General features: G+C 36.5%; 1 pseudogene; it reads right to left on the bottom strand.

Annotated features, from left to right (window-relative positions):
- Positions 1 to 4,275: 4,275 nt before the first annotated feature.
- The window catches only part of LOC131495055 (protein DBF4 homolog A-like), a 42,222-nt pseudogene continuing 21,790 nt past the window's right edge, over positions 4,276 to 24,707 (bottom strand).

The raw sequence follows: 24,707 nt of genomic DNA, 5'->3' as shown, positions 1-24,707 counted from the left end.
AAAGCAAGGGAAACAAAGGCAAAAATAAACACATGGGACTGCATCAAACTAAAAATCTTCTACAGAGTGAAGGAAATTACCACCAAAATTAGAAGATAACTTACTGATTAGAAAAGTTACTTGTAAATCATATATCTAATAAGGACTTAATATCCAAAATATATACAAAGCTCACAAGAAAAACTCAACAATAAAAAAAAAAATCACACAACACAATTTAAAGATGGACAGAGAATCTGGATAGACATCTTTTCCTAAGAAGACACACAGATGGCCAACAGGCACATGAAAAGATGTTCACTGTCACTGATAATTAGGGAAAGGAAAATCAAAATCCCAATGCAACATTACCTTACAGGTGTTAGAACTGCTATTATCAAAAAGATAAAAAATAACAAGAGTTGGTGAGGGTGTAGAGAAAATGGAACCCCCTTGGTGGGGTTGGTGGAAATGTGAAACTATTAAGGAAAACAGTACAAAATTGCTTAAAAAAATAGAAAAATACAAATATTGTACAATCCACCATTTTCATGTCTGATTGCTTATCCAAAGGATATGAAAATACTAATTAAAAAAGTTGTATGCACCCTTATCCTTCGTTGCAGCATTATTTACAATAGCCAAAATTTGGAAAACAACTCAGGTGTTTTGATGAATGACGTATGAAGAGGACATGGTATATTCAACGGAATACTACTGAGTCGCAAAGACAAATGAGATGTTGCCACTTGCAACAACATGTACGCACCTTGAAGGTACTATGCCAAGTGAACTTAAGTCAGACAGGGAATGACAATACCACACTATTTCACTCACATTTGGAATCTAAACACAAAACAAAAGAAAAGAACAAATAGTACAAAAACACACTTACAGACACGGAGACAGATTGCTGGAAACTAGAGAAGGGGGTGGGAGTGGATTAAAAATGGGTGAAGTGAGTCAATTCTATGGTGATGGATAGTAATTCGATTTTTGGTGGTGGTGATCACTTTGTAGTGTATACAGATGTCATATGTGGTACGTCTGAAACTTGTATGATGCTATATACTAATTTTATGTTCATAACAAAACAAAACTTAGAAAATAATGGTTACGACTAAAAAGAACGAAGCAATAGACCTTACATAGTAAATCGGAAGAGGAATCAACAAAGAAAAAATCAACATACATCTGTTGTAATTTATGCGTAAAACTGTCTTGAGAAGTTTTGTTAAATTCGCTTTTATCTTATCAATAGTTAGAAAAGCAAAAATAGATGAAAACAGATAAAATAAAATACCCACTTCAGGCAAACGTCAAGTCACATGATATTATCTACATAATCAAGATTTTTCTAACATTAATGAATTTAATGAATTTGGGATATATGTCACAAAGAAAATCACATAATTTTAGAAGCAGAAGAAAGCCTAGGTCAGATCAAGTCCAATTTTGTTTCTTTAATGATGGGGAAACCCATTTCCAAAGAATGAAATGAAAGTGACAGAGACGCCCAAGGCTGGTGGTGCTCTTTGGACAATTCCGCAAACCCACAATTCCAGAATCATAAAATTACCAACTTTAAAGCATACGGATTATTTTGCTCCTCTAGGCAAATGATGTTATATGAAGTCACACCTTTGACTCACTAAAGTGCAGAGATTTTTAAAAACTCTGTTTAAAGCTTCACATTTGAAGCATTACGAAATAAAACTTTAAAGGTGGCATTTTGTAATTGTAGAAGTTACCTTCTTGAAGGCCTTTTAAGTCTTATATTTAAGAATATCTTTTGGGGCACCTGGGTGGCTCGGTAGGTTGGGCGACCGACTTCCGCTCAGGTCAGGATCTGTTGGTCTGTGAGTTCGAGTCCCCCGTGGCGCTCTGTGCGGACAGCTCGAGCCTGGAGGCTGCTTCGGCTTCTGTGTCTCTCCCCTCTCTCTGCCCCTCCCCTGCTCACGCTCTGTGTCTCTCTGTCTCTCAATAATAAATAAATGTTAAAGAAAATAAAAATAAATAAAAATATGTTTTGTTTGTCGTAGGTTAGTCATACCCCGTCACTTGTGTGGAAAAGAGTGAGGTGAGAATTTCATGCTGTAAAAAAAGGTCTGATTAATAACCAGGTTTTTATTCTATGACCATCACTTTTATTTTTGTGTTTTAAAAATGTTTATGCCTTTATTTTTGAAAGAGAGAGAGAGAGACAAAGGGAGAGAGAATTTGTGAGTCAGGGAGGGGCAGAGAGACAGAATCCCAAGCAAGCCCTGAACAATCAGCACAGAGCCTGACGTGGGGCTCGAACCCACAAGCTGTGAGATCATGACCTGAGCAAAATTAATAGGTGCTCAGCAGACTGAGCCACGCAGACAGCCCTATGACCATTATTTTTAAGTGATGGCATGTGATAGAAGAATTAGCAGCTTACTTTAAAAACATCTGCCTCATTCGTGACTCTGTAAACAACATACATCAATAAACGTAGTTAGTAAAGACTCATCCGATAATGAGAATAAAAGCATAGTAACATTAGGTTAATTTCTGAAAGTGTCCAAGTTTACATTGTTATGGAAATGTAATGAAATCATTTGAGGATGGTAAATTTGAGGAATATTCACTTTAAAACGTTTTATTATGCATAAAATGATTTAAAAATTGTTACTAAGTCTAATGGGAAAGACATGGTTTACAACTTAACTTTGGGACTTTCGTTGGACCTGTTAGACTCGTTTGCTTTATCTTGCACAAAAGTTATGCTTTTTTTCATGTATCTTTTGCTTGCCCCCTGGAAAGCAGAATCAATTCCCACTTCCATCAACTTAAAATTGGTTCAGATGTCAAAACAGATAATGTCACATCTAAACGACTAAACGGGAAGGTATGAACATATTACTCACATCATGGGACACTCTGTGGAGAACATAGTGATACCCAAGCTCATCAAAACTGGCTTGAGTGAAGACAGGTGCTAGGAGCTCTCCTCTTACAGTGAGGGCTGGACTGACCCTTAGGATTCCCAAGCACAATATACATTATTTGTAGTTCTATTCAGCATTGAGGGAATGAGCTCTTGGGCTTTCTAATCCGTCTGATGAGTTATGGGGCAAAAGGGAACTGGGTAGAAATGGGGCTTGAAAGTGTCAATAGTCAAAGCATCAAAAACAGAGTTAGATTCTGTCTTGCATCTTGTATGCTATATATTTTACTCTCCACTGGCTAGATGTTTTTGGTCTGTCTTCCAATCCACTGTTTTGTTCTTCATTAGTGCCAGATTTCTGCTTAATTGCTTGTACATTCAGTCTCGCAAGTAATTATAGTCAAAATTGTTTTCTAAAATATTTAGTGCTATCATTGGAAGATTTGTCCAATGTATTGTCCAAAGTATTTCATTCATAGCACTTTTGGATTTAAAGGCCATGTGACATTTCCATAGAAGCTTCTCCCTTAGGAAAACACAGGGTGGTTGTCCCACTTTGCCTGTAAAATATGCTAGGCTTTCCTAATTCTCAGGTATTTATTAGCAATCCTCATTGACTAAGAGACCTCAATGTATTTTTAGATGCCATCCTGTTTAGATGCCATCAGTTCTAGAAGTGACTTTTTGCTCTCGGTTTTATCTTTTTGTATTTCTCTATGTGTTGAGGCTCCAGGTTAAAACAGGGACTATTTATTGAGGACTCTTAATCTCCCAAAACTTGTGTGTGCGTTAGTTACACTAAATACAAGAAAAGTACTGTCAGTTGGAAACACAATACATGTGGCTCCGTAGCAGCTTCAGTTCAGCCAAGGTTAGTAATAATCTTTTCTCTTGATGCATGTGAGGAGGCCATGTATCAATGTATGACTGCAATCCATTTTCTCATTAGTATAATAACTACAAAAAAAGTTATTGTGAATGCCTCAAAACATAACAGAAAAGTTAAAGTAAATGATAACTAAAGAAAAATGGAAGACAGGAACTTGTCTTTGAGTGCATTTATTCGTCAACTGGAAAAATATCTATAAAGTCGACATATTGATTGATAGAATTATCTCAATGGTAGTTTCCTGATTTTTTTTTCACTTCTAAAATTAATTAATTAATTAATTAATTTATTTATTTATCTATTTATTAATGTTTATTTATTTTTGAGTGAGAGAGAGAGCACAAGCGACGGAGGGGCAGAGAGATAGAGGGAGACAGAGATCCAAAGCAGGCCTCCAGGCTCTGGGGCTTGAATTTATGAACCACAAGATCATGAGCTGAGCCAAAGTCGGATGTTTAACCAACTGAGCCACCCAAGTGCCCCGATTTATTTTTTAAGTGTAAAACTCAGTAAATGTAGAAGTTGAAGGCGAAGAGAAAAACACTGACAATAAATTATTTAAATTTTCCTCTTTCCAAATATCTAAACCGTCCCATGTACCACTGTTTCCAGTGTAGCTTGTGAAACCCAAAACTTCTGACTTCCGTTCACTAGTCTGAAATGAGACCAGTAGAGATCGCACTGGTGAGGTGCCAATTCTCTTTCCTTCTTGTATACCGAGAAGTTCAGTTCTTTCCTTATCTAATACCACAGTTGGTTACATATTTTCTTATTTATACCTAGTGTTTTAAGTTTCTTTTTTTTTTTTTAACGTTTATTTATTTTTGAGACAGAGAGAGACAGAGCATGAACGGGGGAGGGTCAGAGAGAGGGAGACACAGAATCTGAAACAGGCTCCAGGCTCTGAGCTGTCAGCACAGAGCCCAACGCGGGGCTTGAACTCACGGACCGCGAGATCATGACCTGAGCCAAAGTCCGACGCTTAACCGACTGAGCCACCCAGGCGCGCCTTAACTTTCTGATGAATCTTACCAAAAGGTAAACTATCCATATTCCCGATTGTCACATTCATTGGGCTCCTCAGGAGGACTTTGGGATGGAGTCTTTGCCGGAACTGTTAGGTGATCCTGTGAACTGTTCACTGCTAACAGATCAGAATCGCGACCAAAGGATGAAGATCCTTTTCCTTCAGATCCTTTGCTGGGAAAAGCACAGTATCTGACTTCTTCTTTGGTTGAGATGCAGTGTTATCTGTATTGACATTAGAAACTTGTACATACACCTGTAGCCTCCATGGACGGTGATCTATCGTTAATTCTTCTAAGTCATTTTCATTTATTATTAACTTATGTCCAGAAATGTCAAGAGTACATCCCTATTTATTTTTATGTGGGCATAGATGTGTAAAATTTAGTGTTACGTATTTTTAGCAGGGTTTAACATGTACCATTTACTAGCCATTTTCTCATCAAATCCTCTCAATTCACTTGAAGGGTCAAGGATGCATTCTGAAATAAACACAAACTTTTATTCAGGTTCCTGGGTTTCTTTGTACATGAAACTGTGCTCAATTCCCTGTACATTATTTTCTCTGAAGTCTTTCTGAGAAATATGGTGCAATTCCAGCTCTTCTTTTGGTTCAGACTTTTTCAGGATAGTTGCAATAACAGGAGAAAAAGATTTCTATAAAACAGTGTGTTTTATTATTTTCTTTTTGGTTATGTCCCTTTCATATTCCACAAAGTGAAAAATTAACTTAGATACAGTATCATCAACAACTTGACAGAGATTGCTCTGGGCAGTTTCTGGGTTGCTCACTTAGAAGATGAGTTTTGAGATCTTCAAATTTCTGTAAGCAATATTCACCGTATCTTTTTTCTTCTCTTTCAATTGGAGTTGAATTGAGATGCCACCATATTTATTGCCATCTGCTTGGGTTTTTTAGTTTAAACTAAGCAATCAGCTTTTGGATGCTGGAGGGCTTATCTACATCAAATAGACTGGAATGCTTCTGAATAATTTATAAAAGGCATATTGGTCAACTGAAGACAAAATGGTCTATAAAGTTGGCTTGTATTTTCCATCTTCACAAAAGGTTTTTTGAGTCTACCTGTTCTTGCTTTCTGGGTGCCAATACCTACTCTTTTTCCCATAAATATGAGGAATTTTTACTCCCCATGATATGGCATTAGATAGTACACTATAGGAAGGAATAACATCATGGTCTTTGATAGCTGTTTCAACCAATGCTTTTCCTCTGCTCAAACGTGCTGAGTCTAGAGACCTAAAAGAATTTCCATCACGGCTGGGACGAGGTGAAGTGGTTTGTGCAGTATGGGCTTGGTACAGAAGAAATTCTTAACGACGTTTGTGCAAATTTAGCTTCTTTTTTTATTTGAAGTAACATAACTGATATCTTTGCTGGGAAATTCTTCACTGCCCTCTCAGCTACCAGACACCAGCTATAGTGACAGAAGGTAAGTCAGTATAAAATACTTTACCCAAAGTGGCTTATATTTGGATTTTTAGAAAGTGCTTATGTTGCTGTGCTCTGATTTTTAAAAAAAGATTGTTTTTCAATCAGTTTGTTTCCAACATTATTAATTTATGTAATGATGCAGACTACAATCAGGAATTTAACTTGAACAGATATGTTTAAATATTGCCTCTCCCGTAATATCTCTAAGTTGAATGTTACCTAGTTTATTTTATTTCTTCTCTATTTTCACGTGCCATAAGCCATTGGTACTTCTTCAGAAAAAAGAAAAAAATCAATTATATAACTTTAAAGGAATTAGCACTTTCATATGGTTGTTTCCATTGAATTCAAATTTCTTATACTGTAAATCATGTTAATTAAATAATTTATATATGATTTGAAATCAAATACACAATTGACGCTTTTGGAATCTCTGTCTCTGAGATTCTCTTTTTCGTGTATACCTTACCCTTCTAAAGGCAAAATTAAGTAACTCTCCAAAGGAAAGCTCTAGTAATGATCTCTTCCTTAATTTAGAAGTTAGGCTGGAGTTAATTAAACCTTCATCACATATTGTCTAATTTATAATAGTTTTGTAATATAAAAGGAAACTGCAGAGTAAATAATCTAGCAAATCTATTCATTACTAACTCATCTTGCCTTAAACAAGGTGTTTGATTATTGTAATTTGATTTTCATACAGAAAGAGCATGAAACATAGCTATAGGTATGTCTAGTCATATATTCATGGTTTTATTCTAAAAGAAATTGCAGGCCCCCTTGCTGAAATCTGACAGAAATAAGCCAATTATAAGGTTCAGATGTAAAATGTAGATATTGCATCTCTGCGAGACTCCTCACTGTGGTATTCAGTCACTGACATTAAGCAATCTGTCATTTTCCTCAATCATCAAAATCCCATCTGCAGGTGACAGTTGCTGTCAGAGAAGGCTAGAAACAGCTGCTCCCTAATTATGAGGAATATGAATAGAGGGATGTAAGAAAGTCCAAGCCGGATAATTCTTGAGGCTGGCAAAAATGATTGCTATGGTAGAATGCAACAGCAAAGGAAAATTTGGGGGAGTATTTCTTACAGAGGCTCACCTACACACGAAGAATCTGCTGGTCATGCCCCCTATAGGGGTGTATTTAAATGCTCTTCTAAATGTTAGGTACACATAAGCAGGTTGCAAGAGCTTTGATTTAAGAATGTTCATTTAACTAGAAATGAATGGTCTCCAAGAACAAGTTTCAGAAAGTTTTCTTCCTCTGGATTATTCATTTGTTTAATTTAAAAGCAAAGATTTGAGCACACTTCCTTTCGACACAGCAATGGCCACTAATGGATCCCATTGCCTGTAACTAATGAAAAAGAATTTTGGCAAGGCATTTCCTTCTTAATCTATAATTTGCCTTTTCACTATCTCTTTCAAAATAGAAATGGGCTTTCTGCAAAGTGTGTTTAACTCTTACACAATACTAGTGGGAATGCAAAATGGAACTGGTACTTCCAATGAAAGATAATTTGTCATTATAAAATTAGATATATTACATAATATATATTATACATAACTTTACCTTTGGCTCAGCATTCTAAGAAATTATAGTGAAGATAAAATGCCAAAAAATCAATAAACAAATGTATGCATAATCTTCTTCTTCTTCTTCTTCTTCTTCTTCTTCTTCTTCTTCTTCTTCTTCTTCTTCGTCTTTTTAAATTTACATCCAAGTTAGTTAGCATATGGTGTAGTAATGATTTCAGGAGTAGAATCTAGTAATTCATCCCCTATGTATAACACCCAGTGCCCATCCCAACAAGTGTCTTCCTTAATGCCTCTTGCCCTTTAGCCCATCCCACCACAAACAACCCCTCCAGCAACCCTCTGCTTGTTCTCTATGTTCAATAGTCTTTTATGTTTTGTACCCCTCCTTGTTTTTATATATATATTTTTGCTTCCTTTCCTTATGTTCTTCTGTTATGTATCTTGAATTCCACATATGAATGAAATCATATGATATTTGTCTTTCACTGACGGACTAATTTCGCTCAGCATAATCCCCTCCAGTCCCATCCATGTTGTTGCAAATGGCAAGATGTCATTCTTTTTGATTGCCGAGTAATGTTCCATTGTATATATATACCACATCTTCTTTATCCGTTTATCTGTCGATGGACATTTGGGCTCTTTCCATACATTGGCTATTGTTGATAGTGCTGCTGTAAACTTGGGATGCCCTTCAAAAGGGCACACCTACATCCTTTGGATACATACCTAGTATTGCAATTGCGGGGTCATAGGGTAGTTCTATTTTTAATTTTTTGAGGAACATCCATACTATTCTCCAGAGTGGCTGCACCAGTTTGCATTCCCACCAGCAGTGCAAAAGGGTTCCTTTTTCTCTGCATGCTTGCCAACATCTGTCATTGCCCAACTTGTTAATTTTAGCCATTCTGACTGATATGAGGTGGTATCTCATTGTGATTTTGATTTGTATTTCCCTGATGATGAGTGATGTTGAGCATTTTTTCATGTGTCTGTTAGCCATCTGGATGTCTTCTTTGAAAAAAGTGTCTATTCACTTCTTTTGCCTATTTCTTTACAGGATTTTGTTTTTGAGTGTTGAGCTTGATAAGTTCTTTATAAATTTTGGATGCTAATCCTTTATCTGATATGTCATTTGCAAATATCGTCTCCCATTTCATTGGCTGCTGTTTAGTTTTGCTGATTGTTTCCTTCGCTGTGTAGAAGGTTTTTATCTTGATGAGGTCTCAAAAGTTCATTTTTGCTTTAGTTTCCCTTGCCTCCAGAGATGTGTTGACTAAGAAGTTGCTGCGGCCAAGGTCAAAGAGGGTTTTGCCTGCTTTCCCCTCTAGGATTTTATGGTTTCCTGTCTCACATTTAGGTCTTTCATTCATTTTGAATTTAGTTTTGTGTCTGGTGTAAGAAAGTGGTCCAGGTTCATTCTTCTGCATGTCGCTGTCCAGTTTTCCCAGCACCATTTGCTAAAGAGACTGTCTTTATTCCACTAGATGTTCTTTCCTGCTTTGTCAAAGATTAGTTTGCCATACATTTGTGGGTCCATTTCTGGGTTCTCTACTCTGTTCCATTGATCTGAGTATCTGTTTTTATTCCAGTACCATACTGTGTTTATGATTACAGCTTTGTAATACAGCTTGAAGTCCGGGATTGTGATGCCTCCAGCTTTAGTTTTCTTTTTGAGGATTGTTTTGGCCATTCAGGGTCTTTTATGGTTCCATACAAATTTGTAGGATTGTTTATTCTAGCTCTGTGAAGAACGATGGCGTTATTTTGATAGGGATTACATAGAATATGTAGATTGCTTTGGGTACTATTGACATTTTAGCAATATTTGTTCTTCCTATCCAGGAGCATAGCATATTTTTCCATTTTTTGTGTCTTTTTCAATTTCTCTCATAAGCTGTCTATACTTTTCAGTGTATATATATTTTTCACCTCTTTGGTTAAGTTTATTCCTAGGTATTTTATGGTTTTTGGTGCAACTGTAAGTGGGATCAATACCTTGACTTCTCTTTCTGGTTCTTCGTTATTGGTGTGTAGAAATGCAACCAATTTCTGTGCATTGATTTTATATCCTGTGACTTTGCTGAATTCATGGATCATTTCTAGGAAATTTTTTGGTGGAGCTTTTTGGGTTTTCCATATACAGTATCATGTCATCTGCAAAAAATAAAAGTTTGACTTCTTCCTTGCTGATTTGGATACCTTTTATTTCTTTGTGTTGTCTGATTGCTGAGGCTAGGACTTTAAGGACTATGTTGAATAACAGTGGTGAAACTGGACATCCTCTCATGTTCCTGATGTTAGGGGGGAAGCACTCTGTTTACACCCATTGAGGATGATATTAGCGGCAGGTCTTTCATATATGGCTTTTATGATATTGAGGTATGATTCTTCTATTCCTACTTTCTTGAGAGTTTTTTATCAAGAAAGAATACTGTATTTTGTCAAATTCTTTCTCTGCCTCTGTTAAGAGGATCATGCCATTCTTGTCCTTTCTTTTATTCATGTGATGTATCACATTGATTGATTTGTGGATATTGAACCAGCCCTGAATCCCAGGTATAAATCCCACTTAATCGTGGTGAATAATTCTTTTAATGTATTGTTGGATCTGGTTGGATATTATCTTGTTGAAAATTTTTGCATCCATGTTCATCAGGGAAATTGGTCTGTGGTTCTCCTTTTTAGTGGTGTCTCTGTCAGGTTTTGGAATCAGGGTAATGTTGGTCTCATCAATGAGTTTGGAAGTTTTCCTTCCATTTCTATTTTTTGGAGCAGTTTCAAAAGAATAGGTCTTAACTCTTCTTTAAATGTTTGGTGTAATTCCACATGGAAAGCCATCCGACCTGGACTCTTGTTTTTTTGGGAGATTTTGATTACTGATTCAATTTCTTTACTGGTTATGGGTCTGTGGACATTTTTTATTTCTTCCTTTTTTCCATTTTGGTAGTTTATGTGTTTCTAGGAATTTGTCCATTTCTTCCAGATTGCCCAAATTAGAGGCATATAGTTGCTCATAATATTCTCTTTTTATTGTTTGTATTTCTGCTATGTTTGTTGTGATCTTTCCTCTTTCATTCTTGATTTTATTTATTTGGGTCCTTTCCTTTTTCTTTTTGGTCATACTGGCTAGATTATTTTATCTCTGCAAAAAGGGATTCTATGCTTTTTTCAAGTATAGTATTCTTATTATCATGATTCTAAATTCGAGTTGAGACATCTTGCTTCTATCATTGTTAAGTCCTTGGCTGTCATTTCTTCCTTCTTTTTTTGGGGGGGGGGTGAATTCCTTCAGTTTGTCATTTTGGAGGAATAAAAATAATTAATAAAAAAAATCAAAATCAAAAAATTAAAAACAACACAAACAATCAAATAAAGGAAGCTAGATCCTAGATGTGTTTTGGTATGGTTGTTGAAAAAAGCTTGATAGAATGAGGAAAAACAGAAAAAAAAGAAAAGAAAACATAAAAATTAAAAAGTGAATACAATAAAATAGAATAAAATGAAATGAAGTAAAATAGGATAAAAAATCTATAAAAAATTGAAAGAATATAGTAAAAATTTAAGAATTGGTAAAAATGGAAAATTAAAATAAAATATTTCTTCTTCTGTATCCAACAATAAGGAAAGAAAAAGAAAAAGAAAAATGAATAGATGGACCAGTAAGCAGAATGAAATCCTTATGAAATTACATCCAGTTTCCCCTAGAAGTCAAACTATGAAGAATTTTATAGTCCACACACTAAGCAGTAGAGATTTCCACTAGGTGGCAGTGCTTGGCTTACTGGGGTGGATTATTGTGGCGCGTGGACACATGTATGGACATGTGTGGGAGAGGTGAAAATGGGATCACCCAGTGTCCTAGTCTCTAGCGCCAGAACTCTGTGCTCTCACCAGCGACAATCAAGCACCCCTCCTTTGTCTCTGGCTTCTGACCATTCCCTGCTTCTACACTGTTGTGTCCAAGCTGTCTGCCTGCTGGGGGACACCTCCTTGCTGAATTTTCATCACGGATGGAGCTGTGATTCCAAACCCCTCACTTCTGAGGGCCCCGTGACATCGATTTACTCTGACCCGCTGGGAGAGGGTCTCCCTGAGCAATGGCTGGGTTTTGGCTTGTCCCTGGGAATGCTCCTGTGATTGCACAGCTACAGAGGCTAACAGATTGTGGCCGGGTGCCACCTTGCCCCAGAAAGAGTTCATGTGATTGCATAGTGGCAGTGGTTCAGCGATTATAGCAAAACACAACACACAACTGATGCCAATCACCACACCCTGGCGTCTTTGTTCCAATGCCAGCAATTGTCTGTCCTCTGAGGCCTGCTGGGACCTTTGCCTATGGGGAGGCCATATGACCTCTACCAAATGCCCTCCTAGCAGGGGAACCACTTCTCCCCATGTCGCCCATGGACCCCTTGGACCTTGCTGCCTGCTCCTGGGGATTTGCCCTTCCCACCAAAGCACTGCCAGGTGTTGAGCTCCTGAATTTCTGGCTCTGGTCTCCCCTATCTACAGAGTCCTAATGGTATTGAAACCTTCTCCTTCTCCTTTCTTCCTTTCTTGTTCAGTCACTTCCACTTTTTCTCTTTCCCTCCAGCTACTTTTGGGGAGAGTGCTTTTCCTGTACTCTCCCTTCTGTCTCCCTCCTCTCCACAAAAACATTTCCCTACCCTTTGTGGCTTCTCTCTCCCCCAGTTTGCCTCTCTATGCATGTACCTGCCAAGTTCTGTGGCTCAAGTTATGCAGATTGTTGTGTTAATCCTCAGATCAGTTTTCTAGGTGTGCAAAAGGGCTTGGTGCTGATCTAGCTGCGTTTCAAGGACGAGAGAGGCACAGAACTTCCATGCTGCCCTGCCATCTTGTCCCCTCTCCCGCATAATACTATTCGTAAACTCAATTTTAAAGGATAAAGATCAGAAGGAATTTAAATGTCCATTAATAATTAATAAATTATGATATAGCCATACAATGTAGTACACAATGCTCTATGGACTATTATGGCAAAATCTCCATGAGTCATTATTAGATTTAAAAAATAAGATTAAAGATATCCACATAATCTGAATATTATTATTTTGAATACCTAAGAAGGGAGAAACGTAAACATATGTATTCACACATACATATACATGTATGTATGTATGTGTGTGTGTGTGTGTGTGTGTGTATATTTCAAGTTTATTTCAGATGACTTTATTAACAAGTGACTATGTTGAATTTTCCTTCCAAGTAACTAGGATATTTTGGAAGGACATGCATATCAGTGCAGGAAAACTTGTGAACCTGAATTACATGACTGGGCAGGATATCAAGCTCTCTTGTGAATTATCTTCTCTTTTATCTTTAAATTTTTAATTATTTTATTTGAGTATAGTTGACACAAAGTGTTACATTAGTTTCAGGTATACGACATACTGATTCAACAAGTTTATGCATTGTGCTATGTTCTCCATAAGTGTAGCCACCTTCTGTCCTCCTACATTGGTATTATAGCATCATTGACAATGCTGTGCCTTTTATTCCCATGGCTTATTCATTCTGTGACCAGAAGCTTGTATCTCCCTCTCCCTTCACTCATTTTTCTCTATCTCCACCACCTTGCCTCTGGAAGCCTTCAGTTTGCTCTCTGTATTTATAGGACTGATTCTGCTTTTTATTTATTCATTTGTTTAGATTCCACTTATGAGTGAAATAATATGGTATTTTTTCCTTCTCAGTCTGACTTATTTCACTTAGCATAATACCCTGTAGTTCCACCTGTGTTGTTTCAGTAAGCATGACCACTTTTTATGGCTGCATAATATTCTACTGCATATATATACGGCATCTTCCTTATCCCTTGATGGACCCTGAAGTTGTTTGCATATTTTGGCTATCGTAAATAATTCTGCAGTAAACATAGAGGTTCATATATCTTTTCAAATTATGTTTTCATTTTCTTGGGGTAAATATTCACTTATATTTTAAAAATGGTTATTTATACCTCCTTCTGTGATAGAATAACTGCACTAGAATTTCCCTGCAACTGAAAGTGAGCTAACAAAACATACAAAGCATCGATTTTTAGACCTTACAAAATTAGAAGCACAGGACTATTTCTCAGAGCAGGGAAATCCATGAGTTGAGGCCAGTATATTCTTTGGATCTCTGCATAGATAAAATTTCCTGGAGTTGAAACAACGAACAGACGTGGAACACAAGGAGGTTGTCATGATCCAACTGTACTGACGAGACAGAAATCCTAAGTAGGGGCTCTGACACCTGGGTCTATTGAGGAAGTTCACTAGAGAAAGACCTTAGCTGGGAGAGGGAAAGACGGAATTCTCTATTAGCATTCCACTAGGGTCCTTGGCTGTGTCTTATTTGGCATACAGGTGCAGCAGCTTGGGTTGACAACAGAATGAAAATGGTAGAGATTGTGCACGCTAGGAAACACAGGAGTTTCAGACGAGCCAGAGTGGCAAAATCTTACCACGTATCTGAAATATTCAAATAAGACAGTAGAATGGCTACACTGAAGACGAAGAAATGTACTAAAATAAGGATTCTTGAAGGCTGTAAGACATTCTAAAACCATGTCTCAACAAGATCATTTTAATCTGCAAGTAAACCAAAATGGGGGGGGGGATATTCATAAAACACATATTTGATCTTCAATCTGTCTCCAAAATAACAATGTTCACAAATATTTAGAAAACAAATTAAATTTAAAATAGGAAAAAAACAATAAAAATGTGCAAAGATGTGAAGAGAAACCTCATAGAAGATATACGAGCAGACAAAATACCCTTGAAAAAAATGCTCACCTTCCTTAGAGATCAGATAAATGAAAAGTAATCACATCACTTTCACTAGCATGGCTAACATTAAAAGTCTGGATCATTGAAAACTTTTTTGAGGACTTTGAACGACTGACGTTATTAAAATTGTTGACTGGAGTGTAAATGGTATTTGGTAGCTTTTTTGGTAATCCCAAGCATACGCCACCCCAGGAACTAGCAACTTAGGAACTCTGCTTGAACGGATCGAAAGACAACGAAAGCACGTGTCCTCAAAAAGATGTGGGCAAGATTGCTCATGGCATTTTGTTCAGAATCACTTCAAACTGGAACCCCCTTGTTGGTCAATATGTATTCTGGATTGAATTGTATCCCCAAAGTTGGTTGAAGCCCTAACCCCCAATGTGCCTGTACTTGTAGATAGGGCCAAAAAGGAGGTAGTTAGGGAAATATGGTCATTATGTGAGTGGGGCTTTTTCCTAAGATGATTAATATCCATATAAGAAAAGGCACCAGAGGTGTCAATCTCTGCCATGTGAGAAAACAGTGAAAAAGCACCCGCCTGCAAGCCGGAAAGAAGGTCTACCAAGAGCTCACTATACTGTCACTCCGATCTTGGACTTCCAGCCTCCAGAATTCTGAGAAAATAAATTCCTGCTGTGTAGGCCACCTAATCTACAGTGCTGTGTTACAGCCCCTGGGCCAATACAAGATGTAGAAAGAAAAATAAACTGTTATAAATAAATAGAGAAGACAAAAATGTTTAAACGCATCTATAGGTAATGCAGGCATCAGCATAGTCTAATGTCAACGACGTCACATTGAGTAAAATCAACCAAACATTAAAGAATATGTGCAACAGAATTTCAGTTTCATTAATTTCTACAGGGACAGAGGCCAGCCTGGTGATTGAGACGAACGAGGGTGGGTGATTGACAATAAAGGAGAAATTTCCGGGATGATGAAATCCCTGTCTTCATTGGAGGACTAGTCACATGGGTAACCTTTTTAGCAAATTTAGATTTCTATGAAGCTACATAATTTTCATGGGTCAAAGAAAGACAATCCTAAATTTTAAAGCTGGAGGAGACTTCAGACTTAATCTGGCCGCTTCTTTATTTTAATGAAGCAAAAGCAATGATTTCCCATCGGGTTTTACTGGCTAAGTCAGAGCAATTATCAAAAAATTTTTTTGATTGCAGGGTAGTATTGTTTGTTTGTATTAGATTTTATTTGTTTTTACTTTGTTATCTTTGATAAGAGGACATTTTACATATTTTTAATAGTCACCTGCAACACCGTAAATAAAATAGTAAAATTTCTGGTTACTAAAAAAATCTGAAAATAAGAAAATAAAGTTATTTCTTTATTGCACTGTCATTCAGAGTATGTTGTCTTATTTACTGTCTATATGAGTTTGAACAGGTTGTGCTATTTATCAGTGACTTGTTTCTTTTATTTACTTTTTAAATTGTCATCTGCAAAATGAGGAGAAAGGCCATACTCCCTTAACGCGTTGATTTTGAAAATTACATGAGAGGGGCGCCTGGGTGGCTCAGTCGGTTGAGCGTCCGACTTCGGCTCAGGTCACGATCTCACGGTCTGTGAGTCCATGAGTTCGAGCCCCGCGTCGGGCTCTGGGCTGATGGCTCGGAGCCTGGAGCCTGCTTCCGATTCTGTGTCTCCCTCTCTCTCTGCCCCTCCCCTGTTCATGCTCTGTCTCTCTCTGTCTCAAAAATAAATAAACGTTAAAAAAAAAAAAAGAAAATTACATGAGATAAAACATTTAAATCTTATCAAATGATACTTGACATATTATAAGCACTCAGTAAATGATAAATAATAATGAAATACATAAATATTTGTGTATTTTGGATGTCTGTGCCAATTCTAATTTTTGTAATTCTCTCAATCATAAAAAAATGATAAAGCATCCTTTCATTCAAATAAAAAAAAAACTAACTCAGAGTTATAGAAAGAGTATTTTCTCTGGAGTAGAAACAAAAACAAAAACAAAAAACCAGTTTATCAAATTATCCAGAAAAATTCAATTGTTGAATGGAAAAATATTTTGCAATGCCTAACGTATTAGCAAACCCACAAACAGTAGGTTTCTTCTCATTCGTTTGTGTTTTTTTTTTCCAACCACAAACAAATGAAAGATAGTACTTACATGATAACATAAATATGGCAGCAGAAATACAAGTGAAAAAAAAAAAGAAATTTGCCAAAAGACACATACTGGAACAGCCTCTAAAAGAAATCTTCTCAGTTGCACATTAGAAGACCACAAGGTGAAGGGATCTCACCTCCTTCTGTCTCCCCTTCCTCACGCAATTTTTTATGGCCAGCAACGGGAATAATCTAGATCTGTAATAGTCCAACAAAAATGTGCTCAGTAGATCAGGGATGAAAAGCCAGGAGAAAAATAAGGAAAATTGAGGAGTAAAAAAATTGATATAAATTATTCAAAATGCTAATTTTTGCATAATATGAAAACTTTAATTTCAAAGTAATCTCAGCATTTGTTTAGATATAAATACAACGGGTATTTATTGAGTGTCTCCCAACAACACTGGAAAGTAAGCATTTATAGATGAAGATATTGAAATTCAGAAAAGCTTAACAAATTGCTCTAAATTACACACTTGGTATTTACAAAGCCAGGGCTAGAATTTTAATTGACTGACATAAAAAATAGTGACGGGTAACAACAGAGTCATGAAAATTCCAACGCCTAAACAATCATTGCATCATTGTTAAATCTGTAGAGATGTAAAATCAATGAAATAAACATACACCTCCTAGATGGAGTCAGTTTCACTTACTATAATAATAGTTTGAAGCTTAGCTTACCGATTTAGCCAGTATTGTTATTTACCTTGACAACAGTTGTTATTTTGTGTAATTATTGCTGAGCTCTATAGTTAATTATTATTATTTTTTGTTTACAGCTGCAATCCAGTAAACATTTCTGAATGGCTTTAGAGTAGAGCAGTGGCTAAACTGTTTTGAAGAAAGAGAACTTTCATCATTGGTAAGGTCTGCAAATAGATCAAATGGTTTAAGGACTTGTTCAGATGATATATTTGTTTGATCTCTTGAAAAAGAGCTCCCATCAGGGGTCGTATTTACTGACGAATTTTCCTTTGAGTGAGAAGTCAGTTATAAAGACAAGACAAGGCTGCTTTTATTTATTGTATGTGGTGGTGATGGAAGAGCGGGCATATTTGTAACTTATATCTCAAGACGGAACTACTACACGTCCTATGCTTCCACACCTCGATCCTACTGGTTGTGTCTGAGCTCTGGCAGGGAAAGAGTCTATTTATACACGTGGAGACTGGACGATAGAACAGCAAATGTGGAGGCATGCCGTGAAGGCCCGTGGCCGACCTAGTCTGCAAGATGCTCTGCAGTGAGCGTGGAGAGATAACACTGGATTGGAACTGAGAGCCACGTGGATGTGCTCACAACCACATTCCAGTGCTAGGGATACAAAGCAAAGAGAGAGCGTCTCTTGGGTTTTTCTTTTTTTCTTTTCTTTCTTGCTTTCCTTTTTTTTTTTTTTTTTTTTTTTTTTTGGTAATTGGCACTAGATTGTGTTGCCCTTGACTTAAATGACAAAGGCTGATTGTGAGAGAAAACACAACATATTGCTTTAGACTTATCAAAGTTGGGGTTGTCTGTTCCTTGACCGTCTGGGTATTGTCTTCCCAATGCTCAAATCCCTTGCTTTTATAAGCACCCTAACATTGGTCAGGTCCCTTCTTCCCTGTCGCAGCTCATAGCTCTTATGACTTCTGTCTCTAAGACGCAGCCCAGAATCACTCTAGCCAGAAACTCCTGTGTCTTGCTACCATTTATCCTTTCAGTGTTGGATAGGATCCATTTTTAGCCAATGGACCTTGAGAAAACTTTTAATGAGGGTTTATGGGGAGTGAAACTTTTTTGTCTGTCTGAAAAAGCTACCAAAAGCAACTCTGGATGAAGAAAAGTGTTATAAGAACTCCTCATGTTATTTAGTTAAATTCTGTCAGAGGAGGACTCTTTATGTCTTTACCATCTCATGATATATTAACAAGAACTAAAAGAACAGGCTCAATGCCTCTCATGTAAACTATCTGAAAACTGTCAATATCAGCAAATGAGTGTCTACCAAAGGCATCTTCTTCTCCGTGACACAAAACCCTTCATTTGTCCAAGAAGCACATTTGTCTGCTGGCAGACTGGGAACCTGCCCAAAAGTCATCAAAATAGGACAAGACAAAGTCAAGTTGCAAAGATCTTAGCACTTTTACACTGCTGTGCAAGAGAATAAATGCAAAATTTTCTCCCCAAAGACAAAGTAGAAAGCCAAGGTAATTGCTACCATTCATCTTGTGACCATAAGAGGAAGCCCGGTCTTAAGAAGAAAAGCTGAGTGAGAGATGGAAAGAAATTGGTCTCTATGTCACTGTTGAACTGCTGAATCAAACCAACCCTGAAGCTGTTCCTAACTCTGATGTGTAGTCCTTTATTGCCTAAGCCATCTGGAGTTGATGTTTCTGCAATTTACAAGAAAATAAAGCCTATTAAGCATATACAAAAGAAGATATCATGCAGACGATTGGATATATATATATATATATATATATATATATATATATGTATATATAGCCTAGAACCACTTAGGGGAGAAGCATAAGATGTTATAGTTACTCACTGTGAACTGACTCCAGCATGAAAGTCACGGGCTTGAAGAAGGATACCAAGAGACATACGTGGACAGCAGGACGCTCTTCTCTAATCAGTATGGGAGACTCATTTTGCTGCTTCCAAAGGCTACACAGTCCCCAAACCCACTGGCAAGTTAGTGGACAGAACAATTAGTTTGGGATTGGAACCCTTTACAGAAATGTGGCTAAAAATAAGTTATGAAGATGTTCTTAATTATCTTTTTTTAATTGGGAAATTTAGCATACTGGCATTTATCTGTCTGAGGGGTCATTATTATGGTTGCAGACATATTTTATACTTACTATTATTCAACCATAGTTCCACCAGAAGTTGGACAAGTACCCTATTTTATGTAATCTGAATGAAACGCATTGTTTCTCATACCTTGCACCTTCTCTTCTGTCATACAGTTAGTCATGATTAAAAGGATTAATTGCTCAAATGAGAAAACGTAATGTTCCTCACATTATTTTAGCCACCAGGGTATCTCCACTTCACTTCCTGGATTTCCCAGGAGATCCGTCTCTTCTTCTCCATTTCCCTTACCCCTCTGTCTATTTTCCTACACAGGGGTTTTTCTGGTGTTTTCATTTCCCATCCTACTTTTTAGATGATCACCCGGATGATTATTCTAATTTATGTGATCCTCCTGCCTTAAAATATAAATGTCACTTTTATCACTTGCCACGTGAAATCTAACTTTCTCAGAACTGAAAAACAAAATCATGCACGCACCCTAACTTAACAGGATGAGGTGAGGTCACAAAATTGTAATTCAGGCATAGGAATACCTTCTGGGTAACAGATGCAGGAATGCTTTCAAAAACCTTTTATCTGCAATGGTGACAGCATTCATTAACAACACTTCCCCTGACACTTCCTTGCCGAGCAATCTTCTACAGTTACTCGGCAAGACCTTGTCCAGGTGTGCTGTCCTCTGTGCAGGGGTGTCTCCTCTTGCTCCCTACAAACAAGAGAGATAAAGTGTTTTCTAGAGAAAACCTTACCAGAAATGCTAAAGGGAGTTCTTCAGGCTGAAACAAAAGAACGTAAGTCAGGAAGAGGAAAACATACACAAATATAAAAATCACTGGTAAGGTAAATACAGAGGTAACTTCAGAATACTCGAATGTAGCAATGGCGAGGGTTCAATCACTCATAACTCTACTATGAACATTAAAAGGCAAATGTATTAAAAATAGCTAGAAAGATAATAAATTGTTAATGGATACTAATGTAGAAAGAAAGTGTGATTTCAAAACTATAAAATAAGTGTGGGGAAGGTAACAATGTACAGCTTTCATATGTGTTTGAAGCTAACTTGTTATAGCTTAGAATAGACTGTTATAAGATGTCTTAACCACAAAGCAAAAACATATAGTCTATACAAAAACATAAAGAGAAATGAATCAAAGCATGCCATTATGGAAAATCATGATATCACAGAGGAAGACAGCAAGAGAAGTACAGGGGGACAAAGAGATTAGAAAAAAAAAAAAGACAAAATGGCAGTAGAAATTCAGACTTATCAGTAATGAACGTAAATGCAAATAGGCTAAATTCTCCAGTTAAAACACATACAGTGGCTGAATGAAACCCATCTACATGCTGTCTAGACACATCATCTTTAAGGACAAACATAGATTAAAAATGATGTGATGGAAAAAGACACTCCATATAAATGGAAACCAAAAGAAAGCAGGGACAGCTGTACTTATGTCAGACAAAATAGACTTTATAATTTTGTTGCTGTTGTTTATTTATGTTTGAGAGAGAGAGAGAGAGAGAGAGAGAGAGAGAGAGAGAGGAGAGAGACTGAGACACAGAATCCGAAGTAGGCTCTAGGCTCCGAGCTGTCAGCACAGAGCCCAACCTGGGACCCGAACCTACAGGCTGAGGATCATGACCTGAGCCAAAACCAAACACTTAACTGACTGGGCCACCCAGGCATCGCAGACAAATAGACTTTAAGCCAAAACAGTAATGAGAGACCAAGAAGTTCATCATACATTGGTAAAGGAGTCAATCCATCAAGGGGATGTAACATTAGAAAATATTTATGCAACCAACATGGAAGTAACTAAATATATAAAAGAAATATTCATAGATCTGGACAGAGAAAATAGACTGTAGTACAATGATATTAGAAGACTTAACTACCCCTTTTAAACAACAGATAGTCAGAAAATCGGTAAAAATTGGACTTAAACTATACATTGGACTAGATGGACCAAATAGACATTTACAAAATATTCCATCCAACAGGAGAAGAATAGATGTTTTTCTTTTTAAAGAAAATTTTAATGTTTATTTATTTTGAGACAGAGAGAGAGAGAGAGAGAGAGCAAGTGGGGGAGGGGCAGAGGGAAAAAGAGAGAGAATCCCAAGCAGGCTGTGCACTGTCAGAGCAGAGTCCGTCACGGGGTTTTATCCCACAAACTGTGAGTTCATGACCTGAGCCAATATCAAAAGTGGGATGTTTGACTGAGCCACCTAGGCTCCCCAAGAATACACATTTTTCTTAAACATAAATGGAACGTTCTCCAGGTGAGATCCTATGTTAGGCCACACACACACACACACACACACACACACACACAGAGTCTAAGAAGTTTAAGTAGATTGAAATCATATAAGCATCTTTTCCAATTACAGTGGTATAAAACCAGAATCAATTGTAAAGGGAAAACTGGAAATTCAAAATTATGTGGATATTAAAAGCATGTTCTTAAACAACCGAGTCAAAGAAGAATCCAAAGAAAAAAATCAAAAAGTATCTTGAGACAAATAAATATGAAAATGCAAAGTATCAATACTTATGTAGCAAACTGAGGTTTAAAATGATAAACACCTATATTGAGGAAAAGGATCTCCAATACACAACTTATTTTTCAAGAAGTTAGAAAAAAATAAAAAATTAAGCCCAATATTATTAAAATGAAGGAAATAACAAATATCAGAGCAGAAGTAAAGGAAATAGAGATCAGAAACAATAAAAAACAATCAGTGAAACTAAGAGCTGTTTTCTTTTTTAATTTTAGAAAAAAAATTTAATATTTATTTATTTTTGAGAGAGACAGAGTGTGAATGGGGGAGGGTCAGAGAGAGGGAAACAGAATCTGAAGCAGGCTCCAGGTTTTGAGTAATCAGCACAGAGCCTAATGCAGGACTCGAACTCATGAACTGTGAGATCATGACCTGAGCCAAAGTCGGACACTTAACCAACTGAGCCACCCAGGCGTCCCAAGAGCTGTTTTTATTAAATAAACAAAATAGACAAATCTTTAGCTAGACTTACCAAGAAAAAAAAAAGAGAACTTGAATAAATAAAATCAAAAATGAAAGAGGAGCTAAAAAGACTGACATCACACAAATGGAAAGGGTAGTAAGAGACTCTTATGTGTCAATAATTGGGTGTTAACAAAATGTACAACCGAGAAGAGATGGGCAAATTCTTAGGAACGTAAAGTGTACCAAGATTGAATCATGAGGAAATAGAAAATCTGAACAGAGTAATTAATAGTAAGAAAATTGAATCAGTAATTAAAAAGTTCAAGTCCAGATGCCTTCAACTGGTGAATTCTACCAGTCATTTAAAGAAGAAAGATACCAATCCTTCTTAAACTCTTCAAAATTATAAATAAATACAAGAGTTGAGAATACTTCCAAGCACTTTTTTTGAGGCCAAATACAAATTCCTAAGTATACTTAGGAATAAATTTAACTAGAGATGTAAAAGATGTGTACACTGAGAAATATAGATATTGATGAAAGAGGTTGACCCAGTAATCGGAAATATATTTCACACTCATGGATTGGAAGAATTAATATTGTTAAAATATCCATATTACCCAAAGTGATATAGAGATTCAGTGGAATGCCTATGAAAATTATGATGGCATATTCAACAGAAATTTTTAAGAAATTCTAAAATTTGTATGGAAACACAAAAGACCCAAATAACCAAAACAATCTTAAGAAAAAACCAAGTTGGAAGCATCACCACTCTCTGATTTAAAGCCATATTACAAAGCTATAATAATATAGTGATCAAAATAGTAAGGTATTACATAAAAACAGGCACAGATATTAATGGAACAGAATAGAGAGTAGAGACATAAACCCACACATATATGGTTAATTAATTTATGACAAGAGAGTCAAGAATATACAATAAGAAGATGATAGTTTCTTTAATAAACTGTGCTGGGAAGACATGTAAATGAATGAAAGTGGATCATTATCTTACTTCTTACGCAAAACAACTTCTAGATTAAACTTCTAGATTAATCTAGAACACTTTTAGATTAAAATACAAGGAGAAAGTTCCTTGACATTGATCTTAATAATGATTTTTGGGGGGCTATTTCACAGCAAAAGCAAAGGCAGAAAAAGCAAAAATAAACAGGTGGGACTACATTGAACTAAAGAGCTGCACAGCAAAAGAAACCATCAACAAAATGAAAAGACAACCTAAGGAATAGGAGAAAATATGTACAAATCATATCTGATAAGGGGTTAATGGGGAAATATAAAAGATCTTATACAACTCGATAGCAAAAAAATTAAAAAAAAAAAGTCCCACCAAAAATGGACAGAGAAACTAAATGAACATCTTCCAAAGAACACATACAAATGACGAACAGGTACATGAAAAGGTGCTCAACGTCATCAGGGAAATGTAAATCATAACCCCAGTGAGGTATCCCCTTACACCTATTAGAATAGCTATCATCCAAAGGACAGGAGAGAGCAAGTGTTGGCGATGATGTGGAGAAGGGGGAACCCTTGTGCCCTGTTGGTGGGAATGTCAATTAGTACGGCCACTATGAAAACAGTACGGAGGCTCTCCTAAAACAATAAGAAAATTAATACATGATTCAGTAATCCCACTTTTGGGTACGTATCCAAAGAAAATGAAAGAAGGTATGGAAAACATCTTCATCCCCATGTTTGTTGCAGTATTATTCACAACAGGCAACATATGGAAACCATCTAAACTCCAACAACAGATTGGCTAAAGAGATGATAGATAGATAGATAGATAGATAGATAGATGATAGATAGATAGACAGAGAAATATTATTCATTCAGAATTAAAGAAGGAAAATTTTCCATTTGCAACATGGTTGTACTCTTATTGAACCATACTAAGTGAAATAAGTCAGAAAGACAAATACTATATGATCTCAATTATATGTGGATTCTAAAACTTAACTCATAAAAGGACTAAAATGGAGGTTTTCAGGGGCTGGAAATTGAGGAATACTGGGAGTTATTTACAGGGAACAACCTTCCTATTACAAGATGAATAAGTTCTGGGGTTTTAATGCACAGAATGCTGATTTTACTTAACTATACTCTGTTATATACTTGAAAATTGCTAAAAGAGTAAATCTTAAAT

The sequence above is a fragment of the Neofelis nebulosa genome, chromosome 14, assembly GCF_028018385.1.
Source record: "Neofelis nebulosa isolate mNeoNeb1 chromosome 14, mNeoNeb1.pri, whole genome shotgun sequence".
Lineage (NCBI taxonomy): Eukaryota > Metazoa > Chordata > Mammalia > Carnivora > Felidae > Neofelis > Neofelis nebulosa.
The sequence above is the reverse complement of the archived record's forward strand: the minus strand, read 5'-3'. Positions and strand labels throughout refer to the sequence as shown.